The 21,725-nt window shown below is 43.2% G+C and overlaps 1 protein-coding gene across 1 annotated transcript in view; it reads right to left on the bottom strand.

Annotated features, from left to right (window-relative positions):
* The window catches only part of LOC146784192 (transmembrane protein 17B-like), a 351,918-nt gene that overhangs the window by 294,558 nt on the left and 35,635 nt on the right, over nucleotides 1-21,725 (bottom strand). The window lies entirely within an intron of this gene.

Genomic DNA, 21,725 nt, shown 5'->3' with positions numbered 1-21,725 from the left:
AAATGGTTATTCCTCCTGTACAAATTCAAGTGAGAGAAGATACCCCTGAGCAGTGTGAAGAAGGAACACTGTTATTGTTATCATTTCTTGCATCACGTAATCGCAAAGTCTCTAGAAAGAAATTGCAATTTTGTAGACAGCAGGTTACCTATTTAGGTCACCTCCTGTCTAAGGAGGGACGTGCACTCACACCAGATCGTGTTCACACCATTTTAGATACTCCTGTGCCCCGTACTCAGAAGGATGTCCTTGCACTGTTTGGCCTTACTTCATTTTGTAGGCAGTGGATCCCCAGTTTTACGCACATTATTAAACCTTTGTTGGCCCTTTTGACTAAAGACACTCTGATGCCCCTCCCATGGACTACTGAATGTCAGAATCCCGTCCAATGTCAACATTTTCACCAACAGCCAGTATGCATTTGGGGTGGCACACAATTTTGTCGCTTGTGGAAAGAAAGGGGCTTCCTCACCTCACATGGGACACAGATAGTGCATGGAGAATTAGTGCATAATCGTCTTACTGCCCTAACCTATCCTAAGAAAGTGGCAATTGTTAAGTGTAGTGCACACAAGAAAGTGACTGATTAAATAGGAGCAGGTAATGCCTTTGTGGATCACACAGCCCGTGAGACCGTAATGCAGCGAAGTACCACATCTATGTATGTGGTGAAGTCACAAGCTGAACGTTGGCATGATGCCAGGCAGGAAGTGCTGGACATGCAACAATCTGCCTTTGCTAATGAACTAGATCAATGGTCTAAGGAGGGAACATTGGATGATGATGGCTGCTGGAGGAATCCCAGTTAACTGACAGCTTGTCTTCTATTTATCAGCAGGTGCGGGAAGCTCTTCCTAGGTGAGCTCTGCTGTGCTGACAGATCACCGCTACATCCTGGTCACCAAGAGAGGATGAGCTACGTCACCTGAAGGTCCTGTGGAAGTCTTCCTGGACTACACGATCCCTGGGGCATCTAGATATCTGCTTTGATCCAGGAAGAAAGACACTTCATCGCAAAAAGAGACTGTTTGAGCCACTGTCCTGGGTGGTTAAAGAATGACTTCCAAGGGGAGTAGCCTTTTAGTGACTACTCGTTTCGACATTAGTGAAGAAACCAACGCCCGCCCAGGACCTTAGGGCACCATCTGTTTGTTGCTTGTCGATGAGATGAACATACCTGAAGAGAAGAAATCAAATGCTGCAAAGATTTGTAGCAGCTGCACAATGTTTATAACTGGACTGACTTTGACTTCTGTCATCATTGCTACAATATTGTGGGTTGTGAAGGACGTAACTCTGGCTCGAAATGCACTGACTGCCACTACTCCTATCCCCACCGAACATTATTATTTCACTCTTCCCTATTATGAAAAGAAGCACCGAATGTCATATCTCAATAACACTTTCTTCAAATGTTGCATCAGACACACCAGCTAAGCAATGCTAGTAACTGTTGGGTTTGTGGCAGGATTCCTCCTCATCAGAACATAAAAGGAATCCCGTTGTCACCGCTGCCGTTCTCTCACAATGGCTCATGCTCAGCTTGGTTCAAACTTCTATATGCCTCTAAAGTATGTAATCTCTCAGAAACATGGGATGTGGGTGACCTCAATGCCAAACTGAACAAAGTCTGTTACCCCAACAAAGATGGGGACCCACAAGCAAAATGGACTGCTTTAGAAATGGAAGAATACAGTAAACAAAGTGCAGCAACAAACTATGTGTAGCCAAATTCTAGGTCGGCTAAAGAAAATGGACCCCCTGCTATCTCTGTTGCCATGACCACTGGCCCCCTTTGTGTACAGAGTACAGGCGATGTGCCAGTGGGCCACAGTAACTGTACTACAGTGTTGCAGATGTCTACGAGAGGCCGACGCAGCTTCCTTGCATCACCTCACACTTAGTTTGTGGAACTAAGGCTTGTCTGGTACGTGTTACATAGCCTTCCTTCTACCACCTGTGTATTTAGCTCCCCCAACCTACCACCAAGATTTGCAATTGTTCGATCACCATGCTGGTAGTAGGGGAAAACGTGCAATCGTTGTTTCTGTAGTCGACCAGACAGAGACCACATGGGAACAATATACAGACTTTAACAGAGGATTCTTCTTCTTTGTTGGCCCAATACAGAACAGTACTGGTCCGTCGCCTCACCTGTACAATGGAAGCAGTGATCAATCAGACTACTGCGGCCTTAGGGACCTTGAAGAAAAACAAGCATCTACCCCCATGGTTGCTTTGCAGAATAGACTTGTTCTAGATGATATTCTGGCTGATCGAGGTGGAGCATGCCGTATCATCAGATCCAGCTTTTGTGTCTTCATATCAGACAATTCACCTTCTGTATATGCGGCCATCTCCAAACTACATAAGATAGCCACCGAAATACATCAAGACTCAGGAACATGGACTTGGACTGGATGGTTCTGGAACATATTTTCTGTATGGGGTCTGAAAATATTGTCGGCATTATTCATAATTATTGCAATTCTTTTTTCTTGTTGTTTCTGTACCAAATGCGGGCCAATGCTCTGTTCCCTCTGTATTTCCACTTGTACCACTTGTTTACCATCTAAGACGAATGTCCAGAATGTAAATGCGCGTTCAGATATGGAACGAGAAATCTATATAATGATGCTAATAGATATCCATGATATTTATCGTGCCCCTTTTAAAGCATAAGAAAATGTCTTAGCTTATTCTAAAAGGGTCGTCTGTGGAAACATGTAATAATTTACTAGCATAAGCGACAGCAATTTTTGCTGTGGTGTCCATTTCGTTTCCTTCGTAATTCTTCCGTCTTCTGCTGCTCGTCATTTCACTCTGCTTGAGTTATCTATTTTAGTTGACTTCCTGACTCAGCTAAAGCTATGTACGTGCTGGGGGGTTGTAGCTGCTAGTGCACCTGGTCTTAGATGTTAACTGTTGACCATTCACTGCTGCCATAAGCATTCCTGTTCCCCCTCCCACTTTGCTAACCAAGTGGTTATTCATCTGCCCTTGTTTGCTGATAGCTATTTCTAAAACTTGTTCTTTCCATTTCTGTCCACATGTTTACATTGCAGAAATCCGGTATAAAAGGGACGAGGGTTTGTGAATTCAGTGTACTACCTCCTGCAGCACTTGAGAGTGTTGTGTGGATGTGGTCCCACTCATGAGTGATTAACAAACTTGATTTATTTTACTTCAACTCCAGTGTCGATCTCTATTTTGTTGGTCTTTGGACCCGTGGACAAGAGGGTGACCCTGCACCAGTGTGCCCACTTTTAGGCACATTTTCACATGCAAGTGGAAATCCTCCCAACTGTCCACCTTGGCAGAATGTTGAATGGGATGGATTGGTGTGCCCAGATGGAACAGCCAGTATACCAAGCCAAAGTCTGTCCCAGAAGCATGCTAAGATTCGGGGCAAATGGTGGTCTTAATATGAACTGGAGAATGTTGGGTGATGGGCCTGAGATTGGGGAGGTGATGGATTGGTGTGTAAATGCTATTTATGTGGTACATCTGCAACAAACTGTACTGTTTGTTAATAGAGAAAACAATAAAAATTGGTTTATCAAATAAAAAATATACTATAAAATAAAAATCACAACAAATATTTCAAAAAATCCAAAATTAAAAACACAAAAAACAAAAAACAAAATCAATATTAAAAAAATACAGTCAATAAAAATAAACATATCTCCAGCAAAAAGGGGAACATATTTTAAAGGCTACGGTCAAGGTCAAATAATAAAAAATTGAAAATAAATATCAAACAATTAAATTCCACTAAAATGTAAATGCAACAAAAAAACAAGCATTGGCACAGCCAATAGGTCTCGCCTTTGGGACCTTATAAGTGTTTATCCATGCAACAATTGATGTTGTTGTACCAAGGATATTGTGCTGGATAACTAAACACTTATAAAGACCGAAAGGCGAGACCTATTGGCTATGCCAATGCTTGTTTTCTTAAGGGGTGGTCTTAGTGACTCAATGTTGGGCCTTTAGATAAGGGCAGGTGTGTACCCTGATGTTAGTTTTGTTTGCCATAGTTTTGTCACATGGCTGATTTTGAGTTTTGCAACGTGATTTGTTGAACCTAGCAAATCAAAAAACCTCTGCCTCAGGGAACAATTGGTAGAAAAGAGAATGACATTTTTGAACCAATTGCTCGCCTACCCTGCAGAAAATTGACAGGTATTCCATGTCCCAAATAATAAACTTCAAAGCCTTGTAAACAGTACCTAAGACCCTCCTCAAAGAGGAGCCTAGATTCTTTGAAAAAAACCTACCACATGTACACCACTGGCCCTAATGATGTGCAACCCGTCTTTCTGATAGCCCGTCCCGCAGCCAAGGGCAGATTCACCGGAGGCGCGGCTATTCAACTGCTGAAGTTTTTTCAGAAGCATCAGTGCAGACACAGGATGCAGCATGAGGAGCTGCACGCCTCCCTGCTCAGACCACGCTATGGCTGTAAGTAAACCAGATAGTAGACTGGCGCCCCCCCCAAAAAAATCCAATATTATATCTCTGCATTATCAAGAAGAGTCTGTGGTTTCAGTTTGTGTACGGGGGTGTTGTGTTATCTGTTTTGCTGCACCGCTCAATGTATGAAAGTGGTTTTAAAGGAGTTATGCCACCTCCTGTGCGCCCTCAAGGTGCATCTCGTGAAGCCCCACGGCAAAAAAAGGGGTTCAGCCATGGGGACTGCTGGTCTGCGGAAGGTCACACGCAGGAAGTCACCTGACCTGAGCATCCGGTGTGTGATCTCCCTGTACCTGTAAAGCCTGCTGTGCCCTCGCCCCCCCTGCGGAAGGGCCCCCAGAGCTGCTTCGTGTCACCCGCGCCCAGAGGCAGCACTGGTTTCCGGTGATTCACGGCCCGTCTACCAGCAACACGTCCTCATGGCCAGGTCTGTCGGTACCACGGATTGGTATTTTTCATTTTATAGTTGTCGAAGCGCTTTGAAGCAGTCTCCGACAACGGCAGCGCTTCATTAAAAGAGAGTAAATGAATTAAGTGGCACACTTTAATGGCAATGGGCTCTCCTCGCAGTATCTTTTGGATAGGGGGAGGGTATTATTGTTGACATTGTTGTGAACAAAAGATGGCCGAGAATAGAATTTTTAAAAAGCTCTTGTTATTTGTGGTAATTTAACGCTTTACTTCTATGCATGATACCGAGGACGCCAGGGTTCGGTCACTGTTTCTCAATGTTCTCAAAGTTTTAAAAAAATACGTGATTTCAACCGAGGCAAAAGTCTGTCGGGTGTTGCTCATTTTGGGGAGAAAGCACTTTATTTCGGATTTCGTGTGATTTGCTAAACCTCATGCTGAGGTGCGTGCTGTGAAGCACCCGTATGAACCGCTGTGCAGGGTGATAAACTCGCGTTGTACGGGGACACCTCTTAAATAATGTGTCACAAGTCTCCATCAATGTGCAAACATATGTGTGCTCACAGCAATAAGACCAGAAACACGATCCCAGCATGAGATGGGCAGATAGCTGAGCAGTGACTCTGGGGACTGGGAGATCCGAGGACGATCCCAGCTTCCCTGCTGGATCCGTGTATGATCGTCGATGGACCCAGTTTAGCAGATTTGTGTACGTCTGAAATAAGCGCAAAGCAGGTGCTCAGCTATTTAAAATCTGCATATTTACATTTATAAACATTGTAAGCAGATTTTGCGCCTTTGGAAAACGCTATAGCATATAATTCAAATTGGGAACTTACTTAAGGACCAGTTTTATCGGGTTGGCCATTCCCCAAAGAAACAGAAAGTGTTTAATAACCTGTATTCAAAGAGAATGATGTCATGCCTGTGCAATGTGCGCACTGATTCACGAGTGTGACATTTCGTCGAATTACAGCTTTTTTAGTAAACCTAGGGGAATTCAAATTTTTACCATTTAGTGAAAGTTTCATTTTACTTATAGTGATCCCAGCGTGTGCACGAAACATTTACAAAGTGCTTATTCTTCAGCTGTATTATGCGTTATTATATTTCAAACAGCTTTGAAAGGATTGGATTGGCTGAATCAAATCAACCCAATCTGCCCAGAACTGTCGCCGAAGTTCACAGCAGAATAATGACTGCTGCTAGACTAATGCTGCTCGCTTAAAAGAACTCGCCCGCCTTTTTAAACAACGAGGCACGTTTAACATAATTACCCATGCCTTTATCTAGGGAAGTCTGTGCCATGTGTGAAGGCAGACATGCAGGGTGTGTGGGGGAGGGGAGAGAGGAGGGGGCCTGCGCCTGTTTCCCTTGCGGGAGTGAGCAGGGGCACCATCTGTTTGCAAGTTAATTACAAACCGGTGGTTTCAAAGCTCGCTCCCGCAAGGGAATCGCCAAACGTGCACTCATTGCCATTAAAAGCAATGCAATGCGTGCACTATTTTGGGCGAAAAACCGAATCGATTTCAAGAGGTCTCCTCCTATGCAGCGCATGCACGCTGCATAGGCGAGACCTAAAAAATAAATAATATTAACATTCCTAATTACCACAAATGAATTAAAATTTTAAAAAATAACATTAAAGACTCGCTTTTCAACTGGAAGCTGGGGTTGTTTCTGGGAAAGAAGCCATGCTGTATTAATGCATGGGGAAGTTGAAGGATATAAAAACATCCAATGTTTCCACCCTCTGGTATCAAGGCCAGGCACCACTTTTAGAACCGTCGCAGGTTTCTGTTAGTTTTCACAGCTTTCATTAGTTGGCGAAGGCATTTTGAAAATAGACTCTCCTTTTATTTTCATTTTATCAATTTATTGATAATCTTCACTTCTTTCCAATTATTGTATATGTTCCTCGGTGTAATTCGAGCTAAAAGCTATTTGTTAAGGGAAATATTGAAGGACATATAATCTGCAAGCAAGAAACAATGCAAAAACATACCCAGAAGGGTAAAAGAATACTGAATCACACATATGTAATTTCACACAATTCAGAAACAACACTTCGCAGGTTGTCCCATCTTATTTCATCTTAGCAAAATAACAGGCAAAACCAAAGATAGTGTAGGGCATATGTGGCAAAGGCGGCATGTGTTTAACACAACAATATACATATTTTTAAAAAACAACAGCAAATGCAGTAGGCTCCGAAGCTGATGAGTAAGGCCCATTACAAGCAGTCTAGATATCGACTGTTCAGACTGATGGATCTGTCACAATTTTTATTCTTAGATTTTTCTGTCTGTTGTGGCATCTCTAAATGACACCATTGCGGTAAACAAAAAAAAATACACAGCAGGGGATGCAGACACCCACTGCCAAACGCATTTATCTTTTCATTTGGAGAGGTGGAGTGATAGTGGGAGGATGGTGGGGAGGGGCGGGGGTAAATGTTTTAGCCTTTAATTCGAGAGTTTTTACCATTGCATTTGCTGATGCTCCTGTATCGGTAAATGTTTTAACTCCCATGCCTCCTACCATCAAAGTGCATTTTGGTTATCGTTAGTCTGCTATTTCAACATGTTAAAGGGTGGAGATCCAGAAGGCCTATACTTCTTTACCTGCATATGACATCGTGCAGCTCTCTACATTCTTGTCTGGAAGTTACCTGCACACCCTTTGGATGGGTCAGTGGCAGAAAATCACTTACCACTCCGAGGTCAATTAAAACCTTAGTTGGGCAATTTGTTTATGGAGATGGGGCCTTTAAAAGCTGGCTCCAGGCCTGTAAAAAAAAGCCAGCAGGGAAAGCAACTCCTCGCCAAAAGCGCTTATCTTGGCATTCAGGGCTGGCGGACGCTTAACGGAGGTGGGTGGAAGGGGGTAGAGTTAAAAAAAACACTTACCTGAAAGCCTGCTGCCGCCTCTCGGTCCTTTTCGACTCTTTGATGGACTCCAGGAGCAGGAACCAGGAAGCACACAGGCTCCCAGACTCCCCTAGCCAATCTGAAGCTGCGTTACAGCAGAGTTGTGATTGGTCTGAGTAACGTGGTTCGGTGCTCAGAGAGGGACTGGGAGGCTGTGCATGTTCTCCACCCAGGCTGTGCAATACAGCCACTGGAGAACATGCAAGTGCGCATGACTGTTTGGCTGGCCCAAGACGGCCTACCAAACCACCATGCGCACATAAGAGGTGCCCACCACTCCTCCCCTGTTCCTGTGTGACAGCCCTGCTCCTAACCAGCTCAGCCACGGCGGAAGAATAAAATGATAATGTTACATTATTATCATTTTATTTTTCCTTTCTGAACTGCTCACAGAGCACTGTGGTGAAGCTCCCCCACCAAAGCGGAGAAGCCGCAGCTGTAATACAGTCAGAAGGTGCATAGGAGCTACATCCTCCGGGGCACCCAAGAACCTCAATACCACTTGGTAAATCAACATACAGCCCTCATGCAGACATCATTGCCAATGGATTCCGCCATCATGCCCACCTGGGAAGATGCTAGTTCAATACCCTGTGCCATGTCAAATATATTCATTGAGTCAAGGCAAGGGTCTCAAGGAGTCGGCCACTGCAGTTTAGTGGAATAGCTGTCTTAGATAGTCAGTTCTCGTATCTCCCCATCCATGACATCAAGATTTCAAGTGCTGGCCAAGTAGAGAAGGCGAGCACGAGGCATGTCCACTGCCTCACTCGCTTTCTACAGACACCTCAAAGACAAAGATGATCAGAATCAGTATCAAACAGTGTGTAACCTCATAGTCCTGCGAGTGAACAATCTACTGCAGTGCCCAAAATGCAATAGAAGAAGGGGCAGCAGCATTTCACCACATTGTCCTGCTCCTTGGGCGCAAGAAAATAGGTCTCAATCCATATGCTCAAGATTGGGCCAGAGAAGAAGGGCCCTTGTCCGGTGCAAAAGAAGTAACCAAGACATTTTCAAGGCAAACACATCCAGAAATAAAGCAGCCGTGCCAGCACCGCCCAACTGAGAGCAGACTGTGCTCACCATGTCCATTGAAGAAGGGGCGAAGCGCAGTACGTTCTGCTCTGCTCTGCTCTGGGCTTTGTTTTGGATTCAGATTTAGCCTCGAATCCGCCTGGTTGTGCTGGAAGGTTTATCTCACGTGGTGGAAGTAATGTTAAGTGTAGCCTTGACTACTTATTTACAAAATGTTACAATACTTTTAATAAAGACACGATTCATAAAAATGTGTCAATCTTGTGACGTCTTTTTGAGCAAATATAAGTAACTGCATGATAGAAGGACACGTTCAGGGTAGATTTATCACTATGAAATCAAACATGAAGCATATCATTGCGGTTTACGAGTGCATCCGCCACTCTTCCAAGGAGAATTTCAAAGATATTAGTCCAACAATGGTTTCTTTTAGGATTGCTCCTTCCCAGGGCAAAAACACACACGTTACTTTGTCTTGTTTTAGACTGACTAGCCTGCATTGTTGCAAGCACGAAAACAGGAAAGAGCAAATAGGGTCACAATGCTCATATTCCGCACTTCATGACCTCAAATGTCGGTGTTTGGTTGTTGGTGATTGGCTCTCCCGATGTTCTCCCCCCAGGCTGTTCTTTACGCTGCCATGATTCTCTTCTCTTCTCTACACTTCTATATCTTTGATTTGTCTCTCACTGCCCACTACTTCCCACACACAGCATCTTCTGTCTGGCGCCTTACCCACGCACGTTCCACAGTAGATTTACTGTGTATCCATCTCTTTTTTTTGTATCGCACCCACGTCTACTCTCTCGTCCTACCCAGTGTCTTTGGTCAGTCCCTCCCTACCTTTTAGACTTTTATCTTTCGAAATACATTCTTCTATCTCTTTAGCCTCACCTAATATTTCCTTCTAACCCTTGTTGCTGATATATGTCTCTGTGCACTTAGCCTTGTACACGTGCCCTCTGGCTTGGCTTCTCTCTTTTTCCTGTTTCCGAATTGTGTCTATGTGTTGCTTTCGATCTCTCTAAACTCACTGCTTCAAAGCCAAGAGTTGAGACCTATTCATTTCGCCAATGCTTGTTTAGATCATTATACTGTTAGTACATTTTGTAAAAAGTACAGAGTATTGTATGCTGGAAAACTGGCCGTATGAGCAGAATAGGAGATGTGGCATAGTGTTGTCACCATGGATAAAAAACGTAGCACAGCAAGTTCTCTAGCATGTGGAACGTTTGTGAATAGGAAATGTTCTTATAAACTAAAATAAACACCTACTTTAGGGAATTCTAGGTGCTTTTGTTCGGCTGTGCGCCTACGCTCAGCAGGTTCCCACCCACTGACATACTAGTGAAAGGCGCAGTGATTACTGGGAGATGCTGATGCTGTTGACTTGCTGATACAGTTGACTCCATGTTTCTTTACCTCTGGGCTGGACTGATGTGTGGCCAGCTAGTGCGGCCAATGTCTTTCATGTAAGCAAATGGGATTGCCAATGGTATTCCATGGTCCTGCCCGAGTTAGTGAGTCAGCAATGTAACTAGATGCCCTCATCACGGCGAATTGTGGATGACTGCCGTTGCCTCCACCAACGACCTTATCAGTATGGTTGAATTGGATCCCAGGAAATACTAAGGGCCTGATTACGAGTCTGGCGGTCCATGGACCACCAGACTCAAGGTGATGCAGTAGTGACGGTCCAGCGACTGCCGCACCGGTGGTCAGACCACCCCATTACAAGTTTGGCGGACAGACCACCCTGGGACCGCCAATGTGAGGTGACGCAGCAGTCAGGATGGAACAATATGCTTTGCGGGATCTCTGCAGTCCCGCCAAGCATATTACGAGTTTCCTCTCTGCCAGCGGTGACATAGAGGTTCCTCCTCCAGGTCACCCCTAGCGGAAAGGAAACAAAGTGAACCCTACAGGGTTCCCTGTGCCTCCTCCACTTCTACATGCACACAGGGGGACATAACATGTGCCCCCCTGTGTGCATGGACAAAGGTTTCTCCATGTCATGGACATTTATAGTCCATGGCGTTCAGGAACCATGTGAGGCATTCCCACTGTGGTGACTTTTTCAAAGTCACGCGGACTCTGAAAGAGGCACCGCCCTGTGAACACCACAACGCCGCCACCCCCAGACTACAAATAATTTGTAATCTGGCAGGCGGGTGACCGTGATTCTCAGCGGTACGGGGGCCCGGCAGAGGAGTACCGCCTGTCCCGCACGTCAAAACTCGTAATCGAGCCCTAAGTGGGGAAGTCTGCTCATAAACCGCACAAGGCATCTTTAATTAAAGGTGTTCAGAACTAGGTGTCTCACCAGTGCTTCAATGTGGCAAAGTGTTTTTCATTGCCACTGTGAACTAACTGTGGCACCATATATTTTTTTTATCTCTCCCCTAAGGTGTACTAGAGGCCAAAAGCAGATGGTCAGTCCCCTAGTCTGTTCCTTGGAGGACGGAAACATCAAGCTGGCACAGCAGTACTGTGGAGAAAAACGTACTGCATTGGACCATCTGGGATTTGCAGCCTTTCTAGGGCTTCTTTAGAGCAGAACTGCAAGAGCAGAACTTGGTTTGTTCCCACCTCCTTGGTCATTTATTTACCAGAACCATCAGTGCTCATGCGTCCTTGGCTGTAAAAGATGTGCAGAAGCAAGCCACTGGCTCTCTGCTCTGCTCTGCTCTTTTGGCTGTAACCCACGCATCCACCTTGGGAGCTGATGGCTGTGAGCAATGAGGACATTGGTTGCAAGACAGTCTAGTGGAGGTGGGCTGTGCTCTCACACCAAGGAACAGTGTCACCTACAACCCATCAATAATCAATCAAGTTGATAGTTATAAGCCTGCCTTTATACAACACAATTGCTCAATACTCGCAATACAGATACTTTTTTTCGTAAAGAGTTGTAAGATTAATTTTGATTAATAAAACCACTATCAAAAAGGTTGAGGTCTTCCAGGTCAACTAATTTAGCCTCTGCCTCTTGAATAGAGAAAGATTAAAAAATAGGCCTCATGCTCAGGCAGATTAAGTCACAATGATCAGAGTAGACATTTCTCAAAATTCTGAAAAATTTGCTGACCAAGTAAATAGTCAGAATTCAATCAATGAGTTGACATTTCAAATCAACTATGCAAACTCAGATTCTATTTCACACATATCAACTTATGACAGTGATGTAGTCCTTCTAGAATTTGTTGGCTCCACGGTATCTTCGACACTCATAATGTCAACATCTATAAGCTTAGCTTTAAATGTTTTCTGAACTGTCCATAACATGGCCCTGAAACAGGGTTTATAGACCCCCTGGCACAGTGGTGGCTGGTTACATTTGAAAGTGGTGAGGCGTAAAATAATTGGCGTACTGTACTGTGGCGAGAGAGCCCGAACAACCTACAGGGGATTAGGGGGGGTTCTCCTCCCCCCCCCGGGAAAAGTTTGAAAAAAGAGTGGACAAATGGCTCATTTTCAAGCAAATTTGAGAAATTAAAATAATATTAATACATTTAAATGACCTAACACATGAAGTCAAGTTGGAATAAAATAATTAGAAGTAGCAATGAGAAGTAGACCGTAAAACATGTAAAAGAAAGTTTTATATCCCTTTAAAGTCCTGCCTAAATTGAGAAGCACACTGAAAACAAAATAGGATTATCATTATTGCACTGTAAATAAAAATAGTCAATGTTATTCTGCTGCTAGAAGATAAATTCAAAAAGGTGTAGACTTTGAAGCAGACCTTCTGGACCATTTCACTTAAATGGAGACATTATTTACTCTCCAGAGAGTCTGAGATTTCCGAAACTTAGGCTCAGACAACAGCTGAAAAGACACCCCTCCGAAGCGTTCCTCCAGAGTCAGACTCCAGTAACGAGACTTATGATATGTATGCAGGGCTCGAAGATATTGATTACTTGAAGGACAAATGGAAGCCATAACTTTAGCTTTATGAGGGCACGCTTTTAATCAGCGCGCTATGAAAAGTACAACGGTTTTATGTTTTATGTACAACGCTCCGGTAGCCACAAGAGTGCACTTCACACTTTATAAAAATTTAAATACGCCGGTAATGGATAATTTGCAACTTGACTTAAAGCATACTGTATCAGCACCACAGCCCATTTCAGTGTAGGTTATTTTGCAAAGAGGGAGCAATATTTATTACAAAACTTTCAATTCAGTTTTCCCAGCAATTTTTAATATCACCTTTTCACTTAGAGGGTGGCACCAGTAAGTATAATTCTGAACAGCGGAGTAATAAATAACTAAATTCCTAATACAATTAAAAGAGTTAGGTAACCGCCAATCAACGTTCAATGAAGCATACTCTAACCCGTACCGGCGATTGGGGTATTTTTCCAACTTGCTAACAAGTAAGATAAGCAAGGATTGCAAAAACTTTGCCAAAAGCTTCAAAGAATGTGCATCACTAGTAGACTTGAAATCAGTCTTGCTAGACTGCCTAAAATTCATGTTTCCTGTTGAAAGCACCTCCAGTACACTTGGACCTACTTGTCTGAATGTGAAATGTGAATGGTCTGTGCTTTTTTATTTACACCTTATTTTGCAAGAGTTGCTTGTTGTTTCAGGCTGCACACACCCACACAACTATGGCAAGCTGGAGTCATCAGGGACTGGAGCATATCAGAAGTAAATGACTTGGTATGCCATCTTTACTTGATAATCATAAACTCTAGGGCCCAAAGCAAGAACTTAACATATTCCCTGTGCTGGGCAAGGCCAAGTGTTACAGGCGTTGGTGAAGAGCATTCGTAAGGACATACCTACAACTGGAAGAGAACGAGCTGGCAGGACTGGTCATTATCTACGATCATTAGGACGTCATCAGCATTCTTATATGAGTGCACTGCCTTCATGATGTCAAGCAATTAGATTAGCAATGAATAGGTCGAGAATGTACCAAGGTGTCTGCACCATTAGATGCACACAAAGCTCTACCGTGCCTGCTGTATCTGCAGTTGTGTGAAATCAACGTGTCATCCGACAGTGCATGGACAACCAAACTGAAGATGAACCACAGCAAGGCTCCACACGAGCAGGTTGAGCTGAGCACTCACAACCTCTACTCTCTTCCCTTCCAATCGGAGACGCGGCCGTCCGAAGGAGTGGTATCGATGGAGGATCGAAATATTACTGAGGATGCACCCTGCATGAGGAGACCCTTGTCTTTGCAGTCCGACGTGACTTTTCCGGTTTTCCCGATTTGACCCTCCAGGTGGTGGCCGGTCTCGACTGGGGCTTTCTTTGGCGTATTCTGCAGTGACCATTAGGTCGACAAGAGATCGGCAGGTGGGAGTTGGAGACTTCTGTTTGGTAAGGTCACTGAAGCGGCACTCTTGATTTGCTTGGTTTGGTTTTGATATTCATTCTTTGAAAGACTGAAGGCAGGTAATGTGGATATTTTTCTCCCTTTGGAATATTTGTTTGGAATAGCAATATTTTAAATATACTTGTACATGCCTGTTCTCAGCACACTCCGTAAGTGGTGTTGCTGCTCTTGTGGTACCAAGAATGCTTTAGAACAAAGTCAGCCAGCACCTCCAGAAGGGACGCCAAATAGAGAGATGTATATGAAATATGGTATTCGTCCCATAATGTACGGTTCATTGTGGAACAAATACACAAAGAAAGAGTCTGCTTTACAATGGCCAGTGAATGGGTCATTCGATTTTAAGAAAGTTCAGTATGACCAACAGTGTTTATTTAAAGGAAAGAGTAGACAGGATATGTTTGATTGTGTACGTATGTGGGATAAAGAAGTGCGAGAAAGAGCAAAGAGAGCGGAAGCTATAGCAGAGAAAGACCAGCGAAAGATGACATCAGAAAGGGGTGGAATTAAAAGACAAAGAAATTAAGGAAAGAATAGAAAAGGAAGATAGAGAACGTCGATTAGCGATAAATGGCCAGTATCCTATTAGGTGCCCTATCTAGCCACTACTTAATATGCCTCAGGATGATTGCATCCTATTAGAACAAACCTCACCCCCGTATAAATTCCCCGCTTCAAGTGCCCCTGAGGATGAGGCTTCTGATGAGGAGCTTTCTTCTTGAGAGGATAAAGATAAAGACAAGCAAGTTGGGCGACAGACTCGCTCTACTTTAACTAGAGCAGAAAAAGATACATTAAAAACTGCTGCTAAAGAGGAAGTTTGTCAGAATACCACTGCATCGATCCTCATAGCTAAGGTTCGACAGTGGAGAGATATAGACCAATTTTATTTTGTAGAAAAATTCTCTTGGGAGGTAATATATGGTTGGCAGCATATTTCTAATGAAACAGAGCCAGATGATCTAAGTGCTGATTATAAACAGTTAGTATATGGGACTTTCCTTTTTTTGAACCTACCTAATATGATTAGACGAGTCGTTAAATTATGAGATGAAACATTGCATCTACGAAAGGAGCAAGAATTAGTTAGAAAAAATAAAGTTGTAGAAACAGTTCAATCCCAGATAGAGAAAGCAGATGCTTTGGTGGATACGAATGAACCCAGTAGTAGTGAAGTTGCTATGAAATCAATGCGTGAAATTGCACCCCTGTATGTTCCCCCGAAGGGTACGGGAACAAATAAAGATAAAACTTTGGCTGATGCAAAGGGATATTTTATATATAATTGGGTTTACACTCCTTGGAGTAGACCAGATGTTATGGCCCTTAAGGCTGCTTTGCCTGACCCCCGGAAAAATGTCGCCGCCTTCTATGAGGAGGTGGAAGGACCCATCAGCTCCAGCACTATGACCTTGCCAGATATTGATGTGTTCTTCTGGCTTATTTTGCACCCTGATATGTGGAGAACAATACGTAAAATGGATGACAATGTGGCATTTGGTGATACCTGGGAACATTTAGAAGAAATAGATGGGGACAGGGAGCCTGCGCAGAAACCTCAGAAGGAGATATTAGATCTTCCTTAAGCTATTGTGCCTAAGTTGAAGACTCTCATACCGCCCAAGAACATTGATTGGACTACGTTAGCATCTTGTAAACAGAAGAAAGATGAGTCAGTTTCTGATTTCTTTTCTAGATTTGAGGAGACATTCCATGATTTTAGTGGCCAGTCATTGGAAAATGATACAGGTAAGTGTTTGTTTGTCGACAAATTTGTCACTAATATGTTACCGGAAATAGCTGGTCGCTTAAAGGCTAGTGATAGTTCTTGGACCACGTCTTCCCCAGTTTCCATTTTGACCATGGCCCAAAATTATGAGTGACAGGAACAGGAAGGGAAAGGCAGGGAGGATAAGAAGGTGAAAGAATGAAAGACAAAAGTTATGATGGCTCAATATATTGTCCACCATTTAGGGGAGGTGGAAGAGGTGGACGTGCAATGTATACACCCGGAGCACTCCCTCTTTCTCGGGCAAATCTGTCTCCTGATCAGAGTGCCTATTGTAAAGAGACTGGGCATTGGCGTTCTGAGTGTCCACTTTTGCGAGGTCAGCAGTACCAGCGGGGAAGGGGTAGTATGAGAAGACGCCCAGGGAATTCAGGAAACAGTGGAGGTGTAAGAGCTCGTCCCAGGTTTGAGGTAGTTGAACAAGGACCAATTATTCTATTACCTTTGATAGATGAAATCAATACCAAATATCTGATTATTTTTCAGATGCACTTGCAGATTCCAATCATGCATAGGGATGCCTAGGATGGGGTAAAAGACCGGTTGAGGTGCCAGTAGAATTGAATGGGTCCTTATGTTGACAAAAATGTCTAAGGATCTACTGATCAGTTTCTGGTTGATACAGGGGCTACCAGTAGTGCTCTGTCTAAAAGATTGGTTCCTAGGGCTCCCCTGTCTGGCACAATGATAACATCAATAGGATTCAATGGAATACCTACACCTAGCCCACTATCGCAGCCACTTGAATTAAGACTTGACAAATTCACTGCAGCATGTCCATTTTTGCTTTCCCCTAACACGCCGGACAACATTGTAGGTATCGATATGCTTACATTTTCGTGATAAAATACGTTGTTCTCCGGAAGGTGTGTGTGTTATTTTGAATGACAATTATCCAATGGTTTAGAGGACCTGTCTTATCAATGAGGATGCCGCTCTGGTGTCCCTACCTTGTACTCTGTGGGCCACATCAGATACTGACGTGGGTCAAATGGTTATTCCACCTGCGCATATTCAAGTAAGGGAAGGTGTCACACTGCCTCGTTTGCCACAATACAAAATATCCCGAGAAGGTGAAAAAGGATTTGATCAAAGTAGGGGTAGTGGAAGAAGCCCCTATAATACTTGCGATAGCCCTATCCTTGCTATTTTGAAAAAAGAACCTGATACTAAAATTTACAGATTCATTATTGATTTGCGGGAGATTAATAAAATTGTAGTGCCCCAATATCCGGTAGTTTCTGATATCACAACCCTCCTCACTATGGTCCCTCCATTGCCACCACATTTTCGATCATTGACTTGAAAAACGCGTTCTTTTCAATACTTATTCATCCTGAAAGCCGTTATCTGTTTGGATTCACATTGAAAAATAGATTCTTCCGTTTCTGTAGAGATCCACAGGGCTATACAGAGAGTCCTAGCATTTATAGTCAGGCATTAAAAAGACAGCTTGATTCCTTTCCTGTACCAAAAGGGGTGGCCCTTATCCAGTACGTCGAATCATCTTGTTAGCTGCAGATACCCCTGAGCAGTGTGAAGAAGGAACACTGTTATTGTTATCCTTTCTTGCCTCTCATAATCACAAAGTCTTGCTAAAGAAATTGCAATATTGTAGACAGCAGGTTACCTATTTAGGTCACCTCCTGTGTAAGGAGGGACGTGCACCCACACCAGATCGCATTTAGACCTTTCTAAACACTCCTGTACCCCGTACTCAAAAAGATATCCGTGCACTGATTGGCCTTCCTTCCTTTTGTAGGCCGTGGATCCCCTGTTTTTCACATATAGTCAGACCTTTTTTTAGCCCTTTTGACCAAAGACACTCCGATGCCCCTCCCATGGACTACTGAATGTCAGAGCGCCTTCCAACAGTTACGTCAAGCCCTTTGTTCTGCACCAGTATTAGGTACCCCAGACATGTTGATGAGTGACTATTTGTCACAGTTAACTGACAGCTTGTCTTCTATTTATCAGCAGATGCGGGAAGCTCTTCCAGACAGGTCACAAGGTGATGGTCATGATCTTCTGGGTCCACACCAGCTACTGCTGAAAGATTCTGCATACCTTCATGAGCCCTGCTGTGCTGACAGATCACCGCGACATTTTGGTCACCGAGAGAGGACGAGCTGCGTCACCTGTAGGGCCTGAGGAAGTCTTCCCGAACCATACGATTCCCAGCGCATCTAGATACCTACTTTGATCCAGGAAGAGAGACACTTCATCGCAGAAAGAGATTGTTTGAGCCACTGTCTTGGGTGGTTACAGACTGACTACAAAGGGGGGTAGCCTTTTAGTGACTATTCGTCTCAACATTAGTGAAGAAACCAATGCCTGCCCAGGACCTTAGGGCATCATCTATTTTGATGTTTGTCGACGAGATGAACATGCCTGAGGAGAAGAAATCAAGAACTGCAAAGATCTGTAGCGGCTGCACAATGGTTATCGCTGGATTGGCGTTGGCTGCTGTCATCATTGCTACGATAATGTGGGTTGTGGAGGAAGCAACTCCCGCTCAAAACTTACTGCCTGCTACTACGCCTGTCCCCACGGAACATTATTACTTCAGTCTTCCCTATCATGAAAAGAAACATCAAATGTCATATCTCAATAACACTTTCATACAAATGTTGCATCATAATGCTAGGAATACTACCAACTGCTGGATATGTGAAATGATGCCTGCCCATCAAAAGAAGGGAGGAACGTCTCTCAGTTCCCCTGCCATTTTCACATAATGGCTCTTGTAGAGCCTGGTTTGGACTTTTGTGGGCCTCTGAAATCAATAATATTACTACAGCTGATGTAGGGGGACTTAATGCACAATTGAATAAGGTGTGTTACCCCGATGATGAAGGCCTCCCACAAGCCAATGGAACTAGATGGGAAATGGAAGAGTATCGCAAAGAAAATTCCTCCGCAAGCTACGTTTTCCCCAATACTCGAACAGCCAAGGGTAACGGGCCTCCTGTTATCGCTGTTACTAGAGCCCAAGCAAATCTTTGTGTGAGCAGTTTTGGCAGTATCGCTGTGGGAAAAAGTGACTTTACTACTGTATTGAATACCACTGTAACGAACAATAGCAGTTTTCTATCCTGACATACCACTTGTTTCATTTGTGGAAGTAAAGGTTACTACCATCTACCAATTGGATGGTCTGGAATATGCTGTGTGTCATTTTTGCTTCCCCCTGTGTTATTAGCACCTGCATCTTATCATAAAGATCAAAAATTGTTTAATGATATTTCCTTGAACCAATCAAAAGAACAAACAGCGATGGCTCTTGGATGATGCCATTTCCAAACTGCATCAAATAGCCACTGAGATACATCAAGACCCAGGAACATGGACTTGGACTGGATGGTTCCGGAACTTATTTTCTGTATGGGGTCTGAAAGTATTGTCGGCCTTATTCGTAATTATTGAAATTTTCTTCTCTTGTTGTTTATGTATACAATGTGGGCCAATGCTTTGTTCCCTCTTGTGTACCATCTAAAACTAATGTCCAAAATGCAAATGCCCGTTTAGCAATGGAACGAGAAATCTGTGAAATGATGTTCATTGATATTCACGATGTATATCATACCCCTTAGAAGGGACAAGAAAATGTCTTAGCTTATGCTAAAAGGGTTGTCTGTGGAAACGTGTAATATTTTACTTAGCATAAGCGACAGCCATTTTGGCTGTGGTGTCCATTTCCTTTCCTTCGTAATTCTTTCGTCCTCTGCTGTTTGCCTTTTCACTCTGCTTGTGTCACCAACTTTAGTTGACCTCTTTCGACATGGCTCAGCAATGTACATGCTGGGGGGTTTGTAGCTGCCGGTGCACCTGGTCTTAGAGGCTATCTATTGATCATTTACTGCTGCCAAACGCATTCCTGCTCCCCCTCCCTATTTGCTGACCAAGTGGTCATCCATCTGCCCTTGGTTGCCGATAGCTATTTCTGTGTTTAAACTTGTTGTTTCCATTTCTGTCCATATGCTAACATTGCAACAAAACTGTATATATGGACTATGGTGTGTGAGTTCAGTGTACCTCCTCCTACAGCACTTGAGAGTGTTGTGTGGACGTGGTCCCGCTCATGAGTGATTAATAAACTTGTTGTTTTACTTCAGCTCCAGTGCCAATCTCTCTTTTGTTAGTCTTTGGACCCGTGGACGAGAGGGTGACCCTGCACCAGTGTGCTCACTTTTGGGTACATTTCCACAGATCTATCATGTTACAATGAATAATGACATGAATAGAAGTGCATTTTATATTTGCCGCTTATAACTAAATAACCAACATACATAATTCAAGAAAAGGGATACCTAACAGGAAAAACATTTATGATAATTATGACAAGACAAGACTTAATTTTTAATTGCTCAAACAGAAAATCTGACAAAAAAAGGTAATAAGTATCCTATTTTCCAAATCTCCAGTTCAGTGAACTTAGTAAAGACATTGCCACTGGGAACTCCCAAACCGTCTGCCAGATTGGCCAAGATTTATCGAGCATTAGCTAATGTAATAAAACATTGTTTTACTATAAGTATTCAGCAAAGTTTCATATTCTGTTAAACCAAAAAAGCTAACTTTAGGATAAAGAGGTAATTGAGACCAAAACTGTTTTTGTTATAATGCAAAAAATATCAAGTCAAAGTATCTGAAGCGGACACATACCATAAATATGTGCTATCACTCTCCAGTGGTAATATTCAAACAAAGTGCACAAGTCAGGGATAACCTGTGACAGAACTTATTCAACTTTAGAGGAATGAAACAAATCATCAATTTCCTAAAGAACAAATTCAGATGGGAATTAGAACTTGTTCTCACCGTACAGGAAATCCAATTCATTTTGAGCAAGTCAGTGTCCTCAAGTCAAGTCAAGGTTGGTTGACTTGGACCTTTTGATTAAATATGATGGGGTCTATTTGCTAAATTCTCACACAACGCAGAGCAGCAGCCAAAAATACTGCACTGTGTTGCTTGAGGAGAAAGCAGGACAGCACCATATCTACAGAGATATGGCCCACTCTTTCCTCCACTCTCCCTAGTGCCGGTGCACAATCAGGCTACAGAGCGCCAGGCACAGACCTTTGCACCATAGTGCAATTCTAGCATACGTTTTGTACTTGGAATGTACACTTCCATTCAGTACTTAATTGGATCTGGTGGTTGCGGTGGGGGCCACCGGAACTCATTTTTGGTGACCCTTAGACATTTACTGAGACAAGACAGGGAAAAGCATACAAATGAGAAAGACGAGGGAAGAGAAAGATGCAAAAAACTTCATAAGGGGATACAGCAGAGGCCTGCAAGAATAGGATAAAGGGATATGGAGTGTCTGGTAGTGTATTAAAGGGTATACAGTGGATTTAAGACTACTCAGCCTTGGTATTCAGAGAGGTAACATTTAATTGCACCAGCACTCATTCTTTTACAAATTAAGCACGACTTCCAGGGCAAAATACTATGCTTCCAGTAACGTTAAAATATTTCCTACTTGTATGTGTGCTACGTTTGTTTGAATCAAGGATTAAGAAGCAAGTAAATGTGTAAACTTATTTAATTTATTTTCAGTGTATCTTTTTCTGCACTTTTACATTTGCATACCTTCAATTGAGAAAAAACAAAAAAATAAAAGAAACGCCTACTTCAAAATCCAGGATGAAATCGAAATGTTTGCTTTGAATTGTAGAACTATTTTATATTAGTTTGCTTAGACATTAACACTAGC

This window comes from Triturus cristatus, chromosome 11 (genome assembly GCF_964204655.1).
Source record: "Triturus cristatus chromosome 11, aTriCri1.1, whole genome shotgun sequence".
Classification (NCBI taxonomy): Eukaryota; Metazoa; Chordata; class Amphibia; order Caudata; family Salamandridae; genus Triturus; species Triturus cristatus.
The sequence above is the reverse complement of the archived record's forward strand: the minus strand, read 5'-3'. Positions and strand labels throughout refer to the sequence as shown.